A 19088-nucleotide genomic window follows, 5' to 3' on the forward strand; every position below is an offset into this window, starting at 1 on the left:
TATAGCTTTTCTCTCGAAAATAACAAAAAAACAAGGAAAAGCTCCAATACATTAGTGTGTTTGGAAAAAACCAGGTATCCACGATCCCTACCATACCTAGGACAATGTATTCTCAACTAGTAATAAAGAACAAAGATCGTCTTCCCACTACTTTTCGTGAATTCCACTGGAATTATTTTTTATTTTTTTCGTAATGAAGGAAACTCGATTACGAAGGTGCGAATTTCCATTGGAGCAATTTCAACCACCAGCTTTATAGGATCAACAGGACCTCCTCTTAACACTTTGGATTTATCATTCTGAGAGCCTTCTACTTTCCAAACCAATCTCTTCTTTATCATTTCTTCTCTCTCTTGATTGGCCGATAAGCTCATTTCTGTAACTTTCCTTAGCTACAGAGAAACAATTTTGATCACATTTAGTAATCTGATATAGGAGAGTGATCATGGCAACGTAATTTAAATCAACCTTTTTATCAGGAAACAGTTTCTTCAGTTCTACACTTGCCAGTGCTGAGAGATCCTTGTCCTCTCCAACCTAGAATCATAGAAGTAACAAGATTTAGTTTAAAAAACAAGTTCTGCATTATAGAATGCAACGTTGGTTTTCATTTACCTCGGAGTTATCATGACGAACTTAGATAATTTGTATAGCTAATAAAATTCAGCAAGACACGAGCAAAAGTTAGGTGGTGGCAAGGGGCTGCCACCAGTGGTGACAACAGTGGCGGTAGGGGTAGGTGGTGGCGGAATGGCAGCAGTGGTGGTATGGTGCCAACAGCAGTGATGGCAGCAGGGTGATGGTGGTGGCAATGTCCTCGTAGTGGGTGGCAATGTGGTGGTAGCATTCGATATACTGACAATTTGTACGTGCTTTCCACAATTTGAAAGTGGGAACCATTTTCCGGAAAAATAAAACTCAATTTCATCGACAGTAAAAAAAATTTCTTGCTTACATTTTCCATAATACCAAACCCCAGACAACATTATAAAATGTTTTCCAGAAAAACTGATGGCATAATAAAAGTGCATGCCAAACCAAAACTTAAATATGAAATAGAAAGACCTCATATAAGTGTGCCAACCGAAGGAGAACTTTTCCATCTTCAAGTTCCTGCAGTATTCAGAACAATGGTATAGCACAAGGTGCTTTAGCAATCCACAACCACCTATAGAATGAACCACGCTTGACAGGTCATTAAGAGTACAGGCAAATACCTGGAGGGTTATCATTGCAACGTTATCGGGTAGACTGTAGGAGGGTTCCATCCCCTTAAAGATTGGCACATTTATATTCGTATCCTGCAAAATTATGAACAATCAATTATTACTATTGAGAAAATTACCTCATGAGCTACAAGACCACTTCCGAGGTTGTTCTCCCACCTGCTCTGTGACGGCCAACAGAAATGGAGAATATATCTCCTGACCAAATGATCTACGCCACTTAGCTCCTTCTCCAAGAGGATCAATTCTGAGATAAAACTTCCCTTGGGCCTGTGAGAATCATGATTTTTAACCAAATCATTAACCACGTGTGGCTCTTGCCTTGCACTCAATTCCATAACAAAATTGAAGCTGCAAAAGTACTACTTTCACATTCCATTCACAAACATTGACATGTGATCATGAAGGCCTACATCCAATATCACATTAGGAAAGCATGAAAAATATTCGATTACAATGTGCTTACTGTTAATCCACTGCATTTGTTATGAACACACACTGTTTCATTTAATGCCTCACGAACACCTCTAGCATCATCATTAAGCAATCTCCTACATAATAGAAACCAGTTTATCTATCCTGGAACTGATATAATTAGGAGATTCTAATTGTCATGACTTATGTTAAAGAACAAATGTAGTACTTATGAGAATTTGGAAGAAGCAAGTAACATAATGCAAAGAACAAACCTATGGAGCATCAACTCCAGTTGCCCATCCACAATGCTGGATCCGCCCACAGATCTATCTACCAAAACTGAGAACTCTTCACTGTCATCCTTAATGTACATTTCAAGATTAATCTGAAAGTTAACCAAACTAGACATCAATACTTCCAAGTCCAAATGGTCTAACCAAATTGTGATGAAAGTGAAACTATCACATTAAAATAGGGCACCACGAGAGAGCGCAAGAGCTACTCCTCCTTTCACACCCATAATGGATATATGAGTTTAATTTGTAGAAAGTGTAAAGAGCATTGTACAATTGCAAAGCCACGGTAAAGAGATATCCATCTTCACCAGCTAACTGGTCATCGCAAGATATCTCGAGTTAAAGAAATAAGTACAAAATTATTGACATATGTATTCTAGTTGATTTTACAATAAAAAACTCGAGTTAAGGAAAAAAACTACAGAGCTGTAGCATTATTCAATAATGTAAACTTCTGCTGAATTATTCGCCATTGTACCTTTCAATGAACGTTTCGATGTTAAAGCTAAGAATCAAGTTTCTTTAGTGCCTAACGTAAACTTTGCCAAACTTCCTTAATGTGAACTCTGAATAAGGGTAGAATAATTGGCCAACGATTTCTGAAATTCGACATCCCAATTCTGGCAATTGTCAATGTAAATATTTTCTTTTCACCAAATTCTCCTTGTTAGAGCTCGTCCCAAATTGTTAATTTTTTAGTCTCCGAAACTTGTATATGAGCTTGGGCGACCTCCCCAATCATTGCCAATTGCTTTTGAGTTGAATGCTTTAACATGATATCAAGAGCTAGTCTTTTAGATTTTTTGCCAAGACTCTTAATTAATTGCCCCGTTAGCCTTAAGTAACTTGTTGCGATTCCTATGCTTGGACCCTTTGTTTACCTCTCCACGAGCGAGAGAAGGAACGCACGTGCAGGGGAGTATTAGCGGTTATCTCACATTGGTTAAATATAACCCCCAATACTCGTATATGAGCCTAGACGGCCTCTCCCACTCATTGTCCATTGGTTTTGAGTCGGACGCTTCAATACCCCTCTTTTACATTGACATACCCTTCCATAGTTCCATGCTGAACCAAAGTTTAGATTCGCCCCACACAATTTACCCCATGAAAAATATACCTTCACACTTACAAATAACGTCAATTACAATGTCAACTTACTTTCCTGCAACAGGTTGGTTCACCTGAAGGTCCCAGTCAGCTCTATAATCTCGAATCTGCAAAATAAGATAATTCCTTCAGCTTCATGAGTTTGTTAGTGCTGACCTATTTATTTTGTTAAATAATCTGCTGGCACTGATAGTAAGGCATATGTCACTTGGGTAATAACAGATAGATACTACCAAATGCAGATACACAACATACCCTTTGAAGGAAATCACGTCCACTGGAATCTGTATAAAATGTCTTATTGCTTTTTATAGCTGTTGTAAACTGGGTTACAATCTCCTTTCCAATTCCATCATCAACAGAAATAGGGCCAACCTGAAATTCAGTATGTTTCCATTGGGGAGAGCTTCAAGATGGAATTTACCTTCTTTGATATACAATTTCCCTACTCTAGTGAGCAATCACTACTAAGAACTCCTGCCAACACAGAAATGATGGGAAACAAAGGTTCACTTACAGTGAATTCAACTTCAATATGCTCCTTTTCCTTATACACTCTAGTGACCTGCCCATACAAGCAACAATAAATTGCCAAGAGAATCAAGAATATAAATTTATGTTGACCACATGCTAAAGTATTTTTAGGTCACCATCATTTGACGAGACTGTATTCTGTACCAGATCCTTATTTTCCTCCACATCTTATCTGCAGTACCAAATACCATCACAAGAATTCTACTGTGTGTGCGCGTTTGAGAGAGAGAGAGAGAGAGAGAGAGAGAGAGAGATACAGATCACATTATTTTATGCAAAAGTTGCAATTTTTTTGGTTTTACCAAACATTATCGTCAGGCCAATAATAACAGGTGAAGAAGATGTCACCTACGAGAAATTTAATGATGGTTTATAAAAAGCATCAGAGGCAATATCTGACAACTTAATATGTTAAGTTGTTAACCTGTAGATTGCAGCACAAAAACATAAGATGGCTAAGTTATATGATTTTAGTTTGCCCCCTTATCTCAAAGATGGTGCTAAGTTCTCCAAGACCTACCCTTAAACTTGCTAACAATGGTTTCCCCTTGATATCCTTAATTCAATGAAACCAAACCAAAACAAAACAAAATAGACGAACAAAAGAAGGATCCAAAAAGGTAATACCTGATGTATCCATGAATTAATCTTCTGATGAACTTCATCAAATAGTGGTCCTCGCAATACTGTAAAGGGAATCTGCAGTTTCACAAACTCCTTAGTTGATCATTGGCATCACTAGGGCGCCTCCATGTCGTAAATGCTTTGAAAGCTATATTATGTACCTGCCCTTCTGATGCAATGGGTAATGTACCATTGGGACGAAAGACATACGCTCCAGAGGCCTTTTACCACAACCACCAAAAAGAACAAAAAAAAGGGTGAAGTTTCCATATGTTAAGTCGAAACGATGATGCAACAGGCCAATACAACAATATGACGAGAGATATAGAAACAAGAGGCTCACAAATGGTGATATTAAAGCAACTGGAATATCAAAAACATTTAATTACCTGGAAATACTTCTGGAATCCATCATAATACTCCTGGAATCCATCATCTCCAGAATAATAGCTATACGATTGCTCTATAGATGCTTTGACCTTCAAATTGGTTTAATACCAAATCAAAAGCATATTAAAAAGTCCAAAGAAAGAAAGATTAAAGTAATGTTTTCCAGAAGTTCAAAAAGAAACATCTACATTATGTTCTTTCGTCTTATCATAGCTAAAACGGCAGTCGGCAAGATTGAAAAAAGAAGGGGCCACCAATAACATACTGAGCTTTTTGTATTAACATATTGAGTAAGTTTTCCTTCACTTGCAGAATAAATAAGCTTCAAATTCCCTGGCCCCACTTCAATGATACCGTTCTCACTTCCCTTGGATTCGTATAATGTCTGTGTTGCAAAAGTAGCGGCTGCATTTGTAAAAAATGGGACGAAAGGAAAATACAGCCTCATGTCAACATACCGAGAAATGAACTAAATGATTTCCTAGTTCCTACGATCCATAAGTACATCATATATGAAAGTTAGAAGTTTAACCTGCCCCTTTAGGAGTAGAGATGACATAAGTGCTGAAACCCAGAGGTGGAACAGATGCCGTGAAGGCAAGCCAATACCTGGGGGTCACACTAGGGGAATTTCCCACATATGCAGTAGCATAGAAGTTTCTTACGCCAAGAGAAACATTAGCCAGTGGTAGAAGTTGCGACTCAATTTCTTGTCCGCTGGAATCTTGAACACTGACATTCCCATGGATCACCTAATGGCAAGTCTATGCATTAGATACATAATTCAAGAATCCTCAAACAAATTGTTAAAGTTGGCCACAAGGAAAAGACAAAAAATGATGAATTAGTACCATTAATATCCAGTCATTATCTTTCTTCAAAGGGAAAGAATATGAACGTTTTCATCCAACTGGGAATATACACCAGGAAACACATGCCCATGCTACATGCCTACAACAGTTTATCCTTATTCTTCATACAGCAGCTTTCTTCAGGTAAAAAAGTAAATAAATTACAGCGCTGCTATTTCTGACATGATAAGAGGGTAACAAGCTGCCACACTACACCATATAACCCCCATCCTTCCTTCCCCTTTTCTTCTTTTGATTTTAAGAGAAGTGAAGACATGTTTCCTATTCTAAGCATTATATGCAACATATAACAGGATCAGTACTGAGTATGGACACCTGAAGCATTGAAGAAACACAGACAAGAGCAACTTTTGTAAGAGCTTTTCTCAGAGATGATACTGCAAAAGTTGACTAAGATCATGGGCTTGGAATAAACATAAAATACTCACCGGAATTTTTACAACACCATCTCTTTTCCACCCCAGGGAATTGTAGACAACCACCACCTACAGAAGATAAAACGTACCAAGTGTTCAAGTTCAAGAAAAATATTCTCTTATCCTACCTATCGGGAAAAAAAAGACCAAAAAAAAAATGTTGGAACATACTTCTTACCAATTTTTTTCCCTGGGATAGATCAACTTCTGTTGCAGGACAATAAGTTATGTTCAGAAGCGGACACTGGAACAAAAAAGGGAGAACTAATAAATAAATAATATCAAAGGGCAGACAAATCTGGACAGGGGGAAACCCACACAAGCAAAATCAATTACTCTAATAGATCCCTTTGCAATGGTATAGAGAAAAACAATGTGCTGCAAATGCATGTGCCTTAACTATATCCGTATAGTATTTAGCTATAATGCTGTGGTCTGTACAGGCCCCTAATCATTTTCTCGCTGTTAAAATGAAATTATTGTTAAACTCAAACTAGATTGATGTAGATGCTAGTTTAGCTATCAAGGAAATACAACTAGTCGGTAAAATAACATCCCCAAATTAGCATTCAATACCTGGGATTTACTCCTACCCAATCCAGGGGAGAGGTTATTGATGGGGGGAGGTTTAACAACTTGTAGCTTTTTGGACCCAATTAATAACTACATAATGTATTAAAAAAAGTGAAAAGAAATAAAGCAATTACTAAATTGCTCATTGAGGTATGCGGACATCTGCAATGACATTTTGAAGTTACTCTAAAGCCCGACTCCATCACAAATATTTTGGCGCAATCTTGATACCTCTTATTCTTGTTCGAAAAGAAAAGAACATGACCTTCTTGTACTTCTCCCCAATCGGAGTGAGACTTCTGGTGTCCTCTACCTCCCTGAAGCTTATACTGGTCCTTTGAGGTGTGCAGTGGTTTCATGGTTTGGACTCTCCAAAATCACTATTAGCTAGTTTCTCGTTGTGTGAAATGAATAGCAATTCTATACTTCCTAGTAATTAAAAACAAAACTTGGAACACATACGGATATGCAGCTTAATCTAAGTACTCCAATTACTAAAAGAAAATAGGGTCCTCATTGTTTTGCCTGCTGAAACTTGGTCACTGAACTCCTGCATCCAGATTTTAATCCTGAATCTACCATACAAGCAAGTGAAGCTGCAACCAACTCCTCGGCCTGCAAAAAAAGGATAGCGGATTACACATGGTCATAGCATAACACTGAGAAGTAAGAGGTAATTTTTTGGGCTCCCAGATCAAATATTCACCTCCTTGTAGCCTATAAAGAGCCGTTTTGCATAATCATCAGCCACATGCTGCTTTGAAGTTCCGGTAATAGCATCATGATGCTGAACAATTGCCAGAGCATCACCCAAACTGTCAGTAGTGGGTCCTTTTTCACTCCTCCCTCTGAAAAACTCCAATTGCCTTGCAGCCTATCATGTATTGGAATCCATTCAGTACAAAAATTTGGAATCTTGCCCAAAGTAAAATAGCATAAGACAATTTTCTTATCAAAGAAAATGAAATTGGTTCCATAACCTACCAAATAGTAGCCACTCATTACCCTCACATAGCCTTTCAGACCAGGCCTACTTGTAAAATAGCCAGTCCAGTAAGCATTTAAACGGTCTGCATACCTGAGAAAGGAATACACCAAGTTCTTGTCACCTGGGTAATAATAGTGGCTTTTATTCCATATTCCATATTCCAGAAGCCAAATTTTGAACTCACGGGAAGTAGTCATCCGTCTTAAGCGGCCAAGATTGATGTTCAGCGTATTTTGCATCAGTGTATATTGTTGGGGTTGAATATAGTGCATTGACACGACCATCCTACAAGCATACAAGCACAAAATGACCATATACATACCCAAAACAAAGTGCACCTTTCATACTATGAAGTTGAAGAAAGAGGGATTAAATCACGAGAATATATATTCAAAAGAAAACCAATAAACCATTATGAATTACAGTAAGCAGTATGGTTAGGTGCAGGATTTCAGCCTCAAATTTTAAGCTAGTGCACGTCAACAAGCTTTAGCTTGTTAACTTCAACCCCTCTCTAAAAATTTTCCAGGAAACTCCAACGTCGAGATTCCATTCTCCATTTCAAGCCTCCTAGCTTTTTACAGGTATACTTAATCTCTCTCTCTCTCTAAAACAGATATAGGGTTTCACCTTCTCTCAATGCCCCCTCTCTCTTTTTAGACATGTACCGGATGATACAGACTATCGCATCAAGGATTGTTCACACGCTCGAGGAGTCGTCAATAACGTTATACCAGACGTTTCTTTCATTCATTGTTGTGGCCACTTTCCCAAAGATTTGTGTTAAGATGTCTTCTAGTTCTGACTCCTTTTATGATGAATCATTCTTTGATGAGACCCTCGTGTTTAGGGCTTTGGAAAGACAATTCCAAGGTTTCTCACTTGCTCTTATATTGGTCTTTTGTTCTGGCTGTTGGCTCTGTGGGATCTCCCTATCGAGTCGGGGTTGCCCTATTTCTCTTTGTTCTCGGTTGGACCGCATTAGTGGACGCGAAAGGCGGTCAAACTGATAAACAAAGAGAAAGGGGGCAACCCTAACTCGATAGGGAGATCCCACAGAGCCAACGAGCAAAAGACCAACAAAAGAGCAAGAGAGAAACCTTGGAATTGTTTTCCTAAAGCCCTAAACAAGAGGGTTTCATCAGAGAATGATTCATCATAAAAGGAGTCGGAACCAGAAGATGTCTTAACACGAATCTTTGGGAAAGTGGCCACAACAATGAATGGAAGAAACGTCTGGTGTAACGTTATTAACGACTCCTTTAGCATGTGAACAACCCTTGATGCGATAGTGTGTATCTTCCGGTCCATGTCTAAAATGAGAGGGGGCATTGAAAAGGTGAAACCCTAGATTTGTTTAGAGAGAGAGATTAGGTATACCTGTAAAAAGCTGGGAGGCTTGAAATGGAGAATGGGAGCTCGATATTGGGGGTTCCCGGAAAATATTTCGAGGGAGTGCGAGAGAGAAGAGAGAGAGGGAGGGAGAAATTTTGAAAATTGCTATTTAGTTATGCGTGGGGGTTCAATATGTGGTTAGACAAAGAAAGTATAGTAAAAACAGTATGCGGCATGTGTCTGTATAATCTATCGTCAAAATGTTGCATAGTCTTTACATGAACTAAAGGATGGTTACGGAGACTCAAAGAATACTAGAATAGACAATTTATTGACAAAGGTAAATGCAGTGCAAACACAAGCACATCCGAATACAGATGGAAATAAAGAAACAAACACATCCAGCAATGTCGGAGATAACTAACTTGATTGACATAATGAATTAGCTTGTCCATATTCCGATACCATGTGTGAGCATATTGGTACTTGAAATCTGTGCCCATGGTCCACATTATATGATTCGTGTGAGTAATATTAGCCTGAAAGAGGAAACATATAAAAACCATAAGTCTCACACGTTGTTAGACTTTTCCTTGCAAATAGTAATCTTCAAGCCAACCCAAGCTTTAAGTTTGATATATCATAATTGGATGGAATTGCTGCATATTGTTCAAGCAATTATTTCTTAAAATGTTGAGCCAAGCAAATAGCTAGTTGTCAACAAGTGAATTGCAGGTGAATGGTAAGACAAAGGTCAACATGTTCCAAATACAACAACAACAACAACAACAATAAAACCCATGTAGTCCCTAATCACTGGGGGTATGGGTGGGGGACGATTGGAGATAGACCTAACCTTTGGCAATATGCACAAAGTGGCTGCTCTCAGAATACCACTGAAATAGTGGCCCCCCATACCTATTTTGTTGCGGAACCATGCCCCCAAATCAAAGCCAAATGGTATCAGAGAGGGCAGGCCTAGAGGCTCAATTCAATTTCTGTGCACATTACCATGCTTCTTTCATTGATAGTCAATAGGTTCCAAACGTTGTGAGTAAAATACCTACACCTAGCTTACCTGTGCTAAAGCAGCAGCTACAAAATCATTGACACGCTCTTGGACATTGTAATCGAACAAATTGATATTATCCTTCAATGCATAAAAGACAATACTCATCATATGATCTAACAATGTTCTACAACATATTTGCATTATTTATCCACACGTTTACCTGAACAATGTGGGAATCATCACGGTTATCATCAACTTCGAAGTAGAAACCAGTTGGGGGTTCATAATTACGAGGGAATGCCCCAGCAAAAATCTACAATAGTACTAACACGAGATTTTATTTCCAGGAAACCGAAATTGAGACAAAAAATACAATCTGTTAATCTAAACGATACTGATCACATCAATGACGAGTATAATATGAGAAATATTAGTATATTACAATAGCAGAATCAAACTGAAAATAATTTGACTTACCTGTGCAGATGAACCGAGACTTTTAGAGCCCTGCCAGACAACCTCAAGACTTTTCTCAAGTTTTCTCTTAGCTATGTCTTGGTAATCAATTCGCCCAAAGAAAAGAGAGTCAAAGCCAACCTAAATGAACAAAATGAATGAAAATTAATCATCAACCAGCAGCGTGCATTATTTTGAGCTCGATTTTTCATTTCCTTCAAAGAGATACTCTTCAATGTCTTGGCAGTTGATGTCAAAAACAAGGGTAATGAACCATCCTCATGCCGCAAGGAGTAATAATCCTGAGAGTTGCCATACCTCTGCCCCCAAAAGCTAAGCTTGCACTGCGGAATGCCCAAAGGGATCAATTTGCCAACCAATTCTTGGAGTCACATTGAACTCCTCTTTAATAAATCGATGCCCAAGCGTAGTCTGATCTACCATGTCAATATAGTGTGGGGCCGCTTCATCGTGCATGCACATACCCCCATTTCTGCACACACACACTCAATCAAACTTTATCTACTACATTTACCAAAATATCCATTCCCAACCTTCTACCAACATGCTCAATCAAAAGTAGCAAACAAATATCTTGGTCTCATTTCCCATATGGACTGAACAATATATACAAGAGTCAAATTGCCAAAAATCAGAGCTTTAAGGCTCAGAGAGGCCTAGTTTTGGACTTTTGTGTACAATGGAAATGGGCATATGTTATTGCATACATAAACTCTAGTTGACCCGAGTTGACAAGCTGCTTGACAGTATTCTGCATTAGCTCACTCTGATCCCGCCACCACCTCTGAAAGAATGCCTGTAATAAAATATACGCCCCCAAAATCAGTTCCATTTTCAGCCTGTGCGCTTATGTGTCCATCTATATTCATACACTTAATACCCATATAAAGGCATTCCCAGCCCCTCACCAAACCTTTCATCACACTTAAAATTCGATGGAAGTGGGGCAAAAATGAGCTCCAATCCTTTCACCAAACTATACTTATCTTTGTGAAAGAAAATTTCCATCAAAACAAGGAAAAGATAGTTTTGGGGGCAGATAAGCTTGGAATTTCTAAAAGAATAAATACACCGAAGCCTGTGTATGCATTGATTTAAAGAATGAGGAGTGGAGCATTCAAAACAAAGGATGAATAAAGTGGGCATTCGGGATAAGTTGGGATTCTTCTTAAAGACTTGATGAAGAACCGATGTCACGGTTCACATCGATCAAGCTTTTAACCACATTTATTCTCCAATTCGGTTTGAAAATATGGAAAGGAAGATGCTAACCTCAGCCCTAAGGGCGAAGGATAATAGGTAAAAAGGAGCATCAATATCCAAGAAAAGTGAATTGATAAATGTGAGAGTGTATTAATATCCATGAGATATGTATTGAAATCCGAACTTGCTTGCATATTATCATTGCCTGTTAGGTAGAGGTTAGCAAGACCCATAAAGAAAATTAGTACACATGTGTTTGTTAAGCAAATGAAATAGAAATCGACCTGTTCAACGTAAATGAACTTCCGATTCTTATCAGCCAACAACGCCGGAATAAGTGAATCTAATACATTTTGCACACACGCCACCTGATACAAGTCGATACACACGATAATCAGCAAAAACTCAGACACCAAACTAAACGGCAGACATTTGAAGGGAAAATGCTAAAAGCAGTTGATAATGCGCTAAAAGCATACTGGTGTATTGATATTCGTAACATGTTTATCAAAATTCTAACTCATTTGTCATTATTGGCATATTATGCACAAATAATGCTACAGATGCATCACTCCACACAACACCAACCACACCCGCCTACGAAGCACTGTATGATTGATGGTTGCAAAGTTGTTTCAAAGTGGTTGTTCTCTCATTATTTCAAAGTGGTTATTCTCTTATTCCCAATCATGCAGTGCCACGTAGGCTGGTGTGGTTGGTGTTGTGGTGTGATGGAGTGCTGTGTCCCTAGCATTATTGATTGTACACCGCCTAGACAAGGTGCCCAATCCTTCGTTAATGTCTGATTTCAGGCCTCTTTCTTGTTGCAACACTATCTACAAGAGAATGATGGTGGAGTTAACTTCTCCGAGTAGCTTACCATGGTGAAAGAAAGAGGAAAGAAATGAATATCTGCATATATATACATATATATGTATGTATAGATAGATAGAGAGAGAGAGAGAGAGAGAGAGAGAGACCTGAATGGAGTTGTTGGAACCAACGTAGTACTGATCGATAGTCTTCAACCATCCGACGTCGTCGTGGGAGTGAGGAACCATATGAACGTTGAGCTTCCCATGGACTATACCCTGGGAAGTGTTGTACACCATGTACTTGGATTCCACACACAGAGCAGCGATCACCACTGAAATCAACAGAGACAGTCGTCGAATCGCCATTGGTGTTGAAATCGAGAAGCTCAAGAATCACAATTGAAGCACGGGCTCTTTTAATATACTGGAGTAGTAAAGAAGTGTTTTCGGGATAGGGAACGGGACATCCGATCCGATGAGGGAATAGTGGAGAGTGCTAGGCTGCTAGCTATGTCCTTTGTCTTCAACCGGTTGTTTGGATTAAACAAGGAGGAGTCTATCTATCTATCTATAAATATACCATAGGAATGTAGTTGAAGTAAAAGGCTACCAACCCTTAATCCTAAATTTATAGAATTTAGAGTTTTAGCGTGGGAGTGGGGGAGGGAAGATAGAATTTAGAGTTTTAACGTGGGAGTGGGGGAGGGAAGAGAGAGAGGGGGAGGGAACGTAGGAGTGGGGGGAGGGGAAGAAAGAAAGGAAAAAATATCCTATGTCAGTATACAGAATAAGACTAATGCTAACGTACATCGAACATGAGACAAAAAAATATTAGATTATATTTTTTATAGGTAGCGTTGTGTCCGTACGATATACAGGATCGAAAAAAACTAATGTTAATTTTTTTATCATATGCATTGAACAGGTACAATATTTGATTTTTTTTTGTTACAAATTAATTTGATTTAATTTTTTGAAGTAATTTAATTTGATTTAATATTTGTTGCAATTTGAGTCGTCCATTGTTGAGACGGCTCGGATTGACCCAACGCTCATGTTGTTTCTGAGGGACAGCACGCACCCCAACTTCTATCAACTAACGTCATTTCCGTTCGATGCACAATGACAAAAAAATTATATGATTCTACTACAAAATATCGAGCTCACATTTGTTGTTTATTCCGTGTATCGAACGGAAACGATTCTAGTTTAAAGTGGACAGGGATGTAGTAGTCGTTGTCGGGAAAGTCTGATGAGAGAAAGTGGGGGTTCGCGCGCGAAATCAATAGATGATGTGGAAAGCAAACGGTCACATGGGGAGAACTGGAAAGAGATTCTCTGCGGATGAGGTGGAAGTCCCATGGTTTCCGCCACCCATTGTGGGTTACATCGAGCATTTATTTTAGTAATTTGAATCATTCATTTTATAATGCCCGCAAAGTTATATGTCCACGTCAAAAAACAGCTTTGATCGGACGCCAGTTGCTATGTAAAAAAAATAAAACTTTTGTTTATAAAATAGACAATTTAACTAAAAAAACTGGTGGCAAAATCAGACCGTTCATTTTATAAACCACAATTAATTTTTTTATATAACTATTGATGTTTAATCAAATTGATTTTTTGCGTTGACATATTAATTTGCAGGTCCTACAAGATGAATGATTTAGATGATTGAAGTGAACGCTCGATAGGGCCTACAATTGGCAATGGCGTCTAATCTGGATAGAACACATTTTTAAACTGTGGTATCTCAGAGATAAAAGTGTGTTTTTCATTTTATGAAACAGATCATTTTCTCACAATACATCACTTTTAATTCCAAAAAAATCTACTATTTGAAAAATACTACTCTCTCTGTTCCTAATTGAGAGTCCATTTTCGACGCACATGCAGCTCAATATATGATATTTCAAACAATTTAAAATTTTTGTTTAATAGAACTAATTGAGATCTATCAAATAATATTCATATTGCATATAAAAAATATTATAGATCAAACTATATAGACAATTTTGTAAGAGATTTCAAATAATGAAAGACTGAAACTTCAATATGGAATGGAGGGAGTAATACTTATTTCTCTTAACGAAAAGAGGCCAAGTCCCATTTAAATAATTAAATGTGCGGTGGGAAAAGGCACAGGGTACGTGTCGGTGCCATGGGTACTTCTGGTGAATAATCTCTCAGGGACGTGTAACTGTGTAAGAGGGGAGGGAGAGAGTTCTTGGTCGTCTTGGACAAAAGAATATTCGTAATAAACTCCCAACCATTGAATTTATTTCCCTCCTCCTTATCTCTAATGAGAGTTCTAAAGAACTAATACGGTGAATAATTGGATCACCGAAAATTCATACTATCAAACAATGCTTTAGCATACGTTGATTAAATTTTTTATTTTACTAACTAATTCGTAACTTTTTATGATAAAAATTAGGTCTCCGGTCAGCTTGCCTCACCTCGGCTTAGCCTAGCATACTAATCTTACCTCACTAGCGATGTTTCAGTAAAATTCGGGACAAAATTTTGTATGCGTTGATAGCATTTGAGAAATTTTAACCGAAATATTGTAACTGATATGTACAAATGTAGTTTGCCAATGTCCAAATGAACCTTGCAGGTTTCATCCGATAGCTAGACTAACAATTTTCTAGTAGTTTGAACCATTGGTATTTATAAATGTTGTTAACAAAATCAAATATTTGGTGCAATAAAAAAGATTCCTTCATTTTCCTCACTTTTTACTCTGCTCTCTTTCACTTTCTTAACATTTTCCAAACAGACTGTTATATTAACGAAATACAAATGAGTCAAATGATGAACACATGAGAAAATGGACCAGAGCTATAAAATTCCGGATTGGGCAATGATTTTGGCACTTTATTTTTTTATAACCACACTCCAAATATTTGTCTTTTAACGTTCTTGCCATGTGTATTTTGAACTCTGAACGACAAATGTTAGAGTATGGTTATCAATAAGTGAAATGCCAAAATCAATCACTAATATTAGTTTTAGCAATTTTGTTGTTTTCCTCCAAATTTGTGCAAAAGTTATAATGGCCCGTTCGGACAAATAAGCCATAGTAGCTTATTTTTTGTCTTTATTCAAATTTTTTTCGTATCACTTGGCTTATTGTCATTTTTTTTTGGGATTATTGCATCCTCACTACAAGAGGAATCTAAAAAGTAAAAAATTTTGACCGAAATTCATTTTTATTTGAATAAAGACAAAAAAAAATCAATAAGCCAATTTTTTGGTCTTTATTCAAAAAAAATTGGATTTTGGGTCAAATTTTTTTACTTTTTAGTCCTCTTGACGTGAGGATGCAATAATCCCAAAAAAATGACAATAAGCCAAGTGATACGAAAAAAATTTGAATTCGATTGGATTAATTGCACTTTTATCTCTCAAACTATACAAATTCTCTTTAATTTGTCCCTAGATTATGAATTACACTTATTTAGTCCCTCAACTATTGAATTTTCATCGATCGAATCCAATTGATAGCGGTTGTTATCAATCCATCTAGCTGCACCATCGTGACAAAAATAAAGTTAGAAAAATAAATCTAAATGCGTGTTTCTCCAACCATTTGTTTGTTGCTGCTACACTAGATGCCCACCCACACACTCATAGCAATCCAAATTGAGCACTAGTAGTCTTAACTGGATCTTAGCCCCCTAGACAGCTCTAATTCTAATTTAGCTCATGATGATTGAAATCAACCACATGTGGTAAAATTTACTCCTATTAGGGATTTCAACGCTTACCACCTTTTGCTACATCGGGTACGAAGGGTGGATCTAATGATGTACGCATATTTCTTCTAGACACTTAAAAATAAATGGAAAACCATGTCAAATATTTGTTGCATGAATTGATCTGGTAGATTCGACGGCAATGATATCTTTGTTGTTGTCATTGGTGATGAAATTAAACAAGGGTGGATGTTGTCGATATCGAAGGTGAAGAATTTGATTGTTGAGGGACTAAATAGGTCTAATTTATAATTTAGGGACGAAGTTTCAGTATAATGCAAGGGACAAAAGCGACATTAACCGTTTCCGATTAGGAAAGTTAAGGACTCACCAAGGACTAAATAGAAACAAAAAACGTAATAAAAAAAATAGAAACAAAATGAATAGTTGCAAATTACTGGAAAGGAAACATCCCAAAATCAAATCGACCCGGTCGACGGCGCATCACCATCCCTCATCGCCGGCGGCTCAGTTGCCGCTCAGCCACCGTGCTCCCTCGCCGATTGCTGCCCAACCAGTCGGTTGGGATCGGCAGAATTCCAAGGAGGTGATTCAACGACTCCAAAGATACTAGACGTCTAGGGTGCAACAACCATATGCAGCGAAGGACACTACTACGACTTCTTCCTCGTATCCATTCACAGAACGTCAGAGCAAGAACCCTAACCGTATCAAAGGGAGAAGGAGACGATCCTCTGTAATCTGGCGATTTTTTTGAGGAAAGCTCTATAGCAGTAGTAAAAATTGGAGAATCAACTAAGAACAACTTTGAAGTATGATATAGGAAGCAATTATTGACCCATTGATTTATTGAAGCCGAAAGGTTACTCTCACCAATTCTTAGTAATTGAGAAATCGCGCAAACCTAACTTGGCCTTTTTCACAATCAAAAGCTTTCATAAGAGTCACATCTCTCTTAACATTATCTTCTTTCTTTTTGACGAAGGACGCCAACATCGTAGCAAGGACAAAACAAAATGTGACATCACGTTATCAATTTCAAGATATTGCATTTCATAAATATAATTACCGCCGTTGTTTACTCTCGCCAGTATATGTCCATATACTTAACAAATGTATATAGTTCATTAGAGATATTTTATTTTATTTCACAAAGGGATGCATATATATACATATCGATATAGTTACAAAGAATAAAAAAATTATTTTTCAATCCCAACTAACATGTGCTGATGATTTGTATTGTTCCAATCTTATCGGATGCCCTCGAAGGGACAATGATTTGTGAATAACAAGATACCTAAGTTTTTTTTTTTTTTCTTTCTTATATATGACTATCAGCGTATGCGGCTGTATGCATTTCTTTAAGTCTCAGGGCTATATTTCAATGGCGGGCATCTTTTGTTAAAGATGTGAGTAGAGTTTTGTCGGCATGGCGTCTGGTTATAGCTTTTCTCTCGAAAATAACGAAAATGAAGGAAAAGCTCCAATACATTAGTGTGTTTGGGAAAAACCGGTATCCACGATCCCTACCATACCTAGAACAATGTATTCTTTTTTTGGGTCAAGCGGAAAATCCTAGAACAATGTATTCTCAACTACTCTGTACTCCGTAGTAATAATGAAGAGTTTCAAAAAAAGAAAAAAAAAAAAAACTAGTAATAACGAACAAAGATCGTCTACCCACTACTTTTCGTGACTTCCACTGCAATTATTTTTTTTTTTTGGTAACATAGTGTCTTTCGGACTAGCTAGCGTGCACCACAAGAAAATCTCTAGAGCCCCAACCAGTCTTGGCTAACCCAAATGGTTTTTACTAGAGGTGGCAAATTGAACTCAAACTCATTAACAAATTCAAACCCATCAACTAAAAAATAGATCCAACCCAACCCATTTATAAGTTGGGTTAGAATGGATCTCAACCCATCTAACCCATTTATTAATGAGTCTCAATTGGACATTAATTGGATCAACTTAAATGACCCAACAAGACATGCATATAATCCACTAAAAAAACAGTGAAACAGGAGTGTACCAATTCGCATAAAAAAAAAATCCTGAACCAAAATCTCTCTCTCTCTTCTGAGTTTCTCTCTCTCTCTCTCTCTCCCTCCATAATTCCGTCAATTCTCGCACCCACTTGCTCTAAACAGATTAATTCCTCACAATTCGTCCCCAAAACTCTAGCTTTCTTCGGCCCCTCCGAAATCAAATTCCACTCGTGAACACTCGCTTCTTCACTCAATCTCTTCACTTTGATTCCAAACACAACTCCAACCTAAACCAAGACTTTTTTTTGATTATTTGATTCTCGGAGAAGTAAATTTTTTTTTTACTTTTACCTAAATATTTTGAGAAATAACCATTTTTAAATAAAAAAAGTCGACTTATTTTTTCCCCTTTCAGCGTTGTTGCTCTCCCACCGCAGCACTCAATCTCCCGTCCGTCTCGGCAATCAATGATAGTATAAATTTTGAAATCCGGAGATTGAAAACAATGGAGAGAGCGGTGAAACAGAGCGGCAGTAGACTTTTTTGTTTAATTTGGATAATATTGTAATTTTCTTGTACATGGGTATTTTAGTCATTTAAATGTATAGGGATAATATGGTCCTTTCAGTGTATATGGGTGTTTTAGTCATTTTTAAATTTTAGTATATAGTATGTAATTGGGTTAATGGACAGGTCAGGTTTGATTTTAAATAAATTTTAAATAAATGGGTGGGATTGGGTATGAATAATTAAACTCATAATTAATGGGTCTAAATGGGTCAATAACCCATTAAAGACACAACTCACTTATAACTTGCTCATTTTGGCCCAAATTCGCCCATTTGACACCCCTAGTTTTTATGAGTGGGTAGCCCCAAGGGTTACGCGTGGGTGGCCCCAAGGGTTTTTTCCCAGTGCAGGAGAATTAAACCTGGAACCTTAGGGCGGTAACTCCGTTCCGGAAACCAAAATAAATTCTTATTTTTTAAGAAGACAATTTCAAGCTCAAAAATTATGGTCTTATTGAAATTTAAAAATATGCAATATGGATCTTGTTTGGAAGATCTCGATGAGATCTTTTATACGG

At 37.6% G+C, this 19088-nt stretch overlaps 1 non-coding gene and 1 pseudogene across 1 annotated transcript; both read right to left on the reverse strand.

Annotated features, from left to right (window-relative positions):
• Window positions 1-32: 32 nt before the first annotated feature.
• On the reverse strand, window positions 33-12877 carry LOC131312016 (probable alpha-mannosidase At5g13980; annotated as a pseudogene).
• On the reverse strand, window positions 9701-9808 carry LOC131312249 (small nucleolar RNA snoR100). The gene has a single exon (XR_009195816.1). It is a non-coding gene; the product is annotated as a small nucleolar RNA snoR100 (small nucleolar RNA).
• Window positions 12878-19088: the final 6211 nt, after the last annotated feature.

The sequence above is a fragment of the Rhododendron vialii genome, chromosome 12a (assembly GCF_030253575.1).
Source record: "Rhododendron vialii isolate Sample 1 chromosome 12a, ASM3025357v1".
Classification (NCBI taxonomy): Eukaryota; Viridiplantae; Streptophyta; class Magnoliopsida; order Ericales; family Ericaceae; genus Rhododendron; species Rhododendron vialii.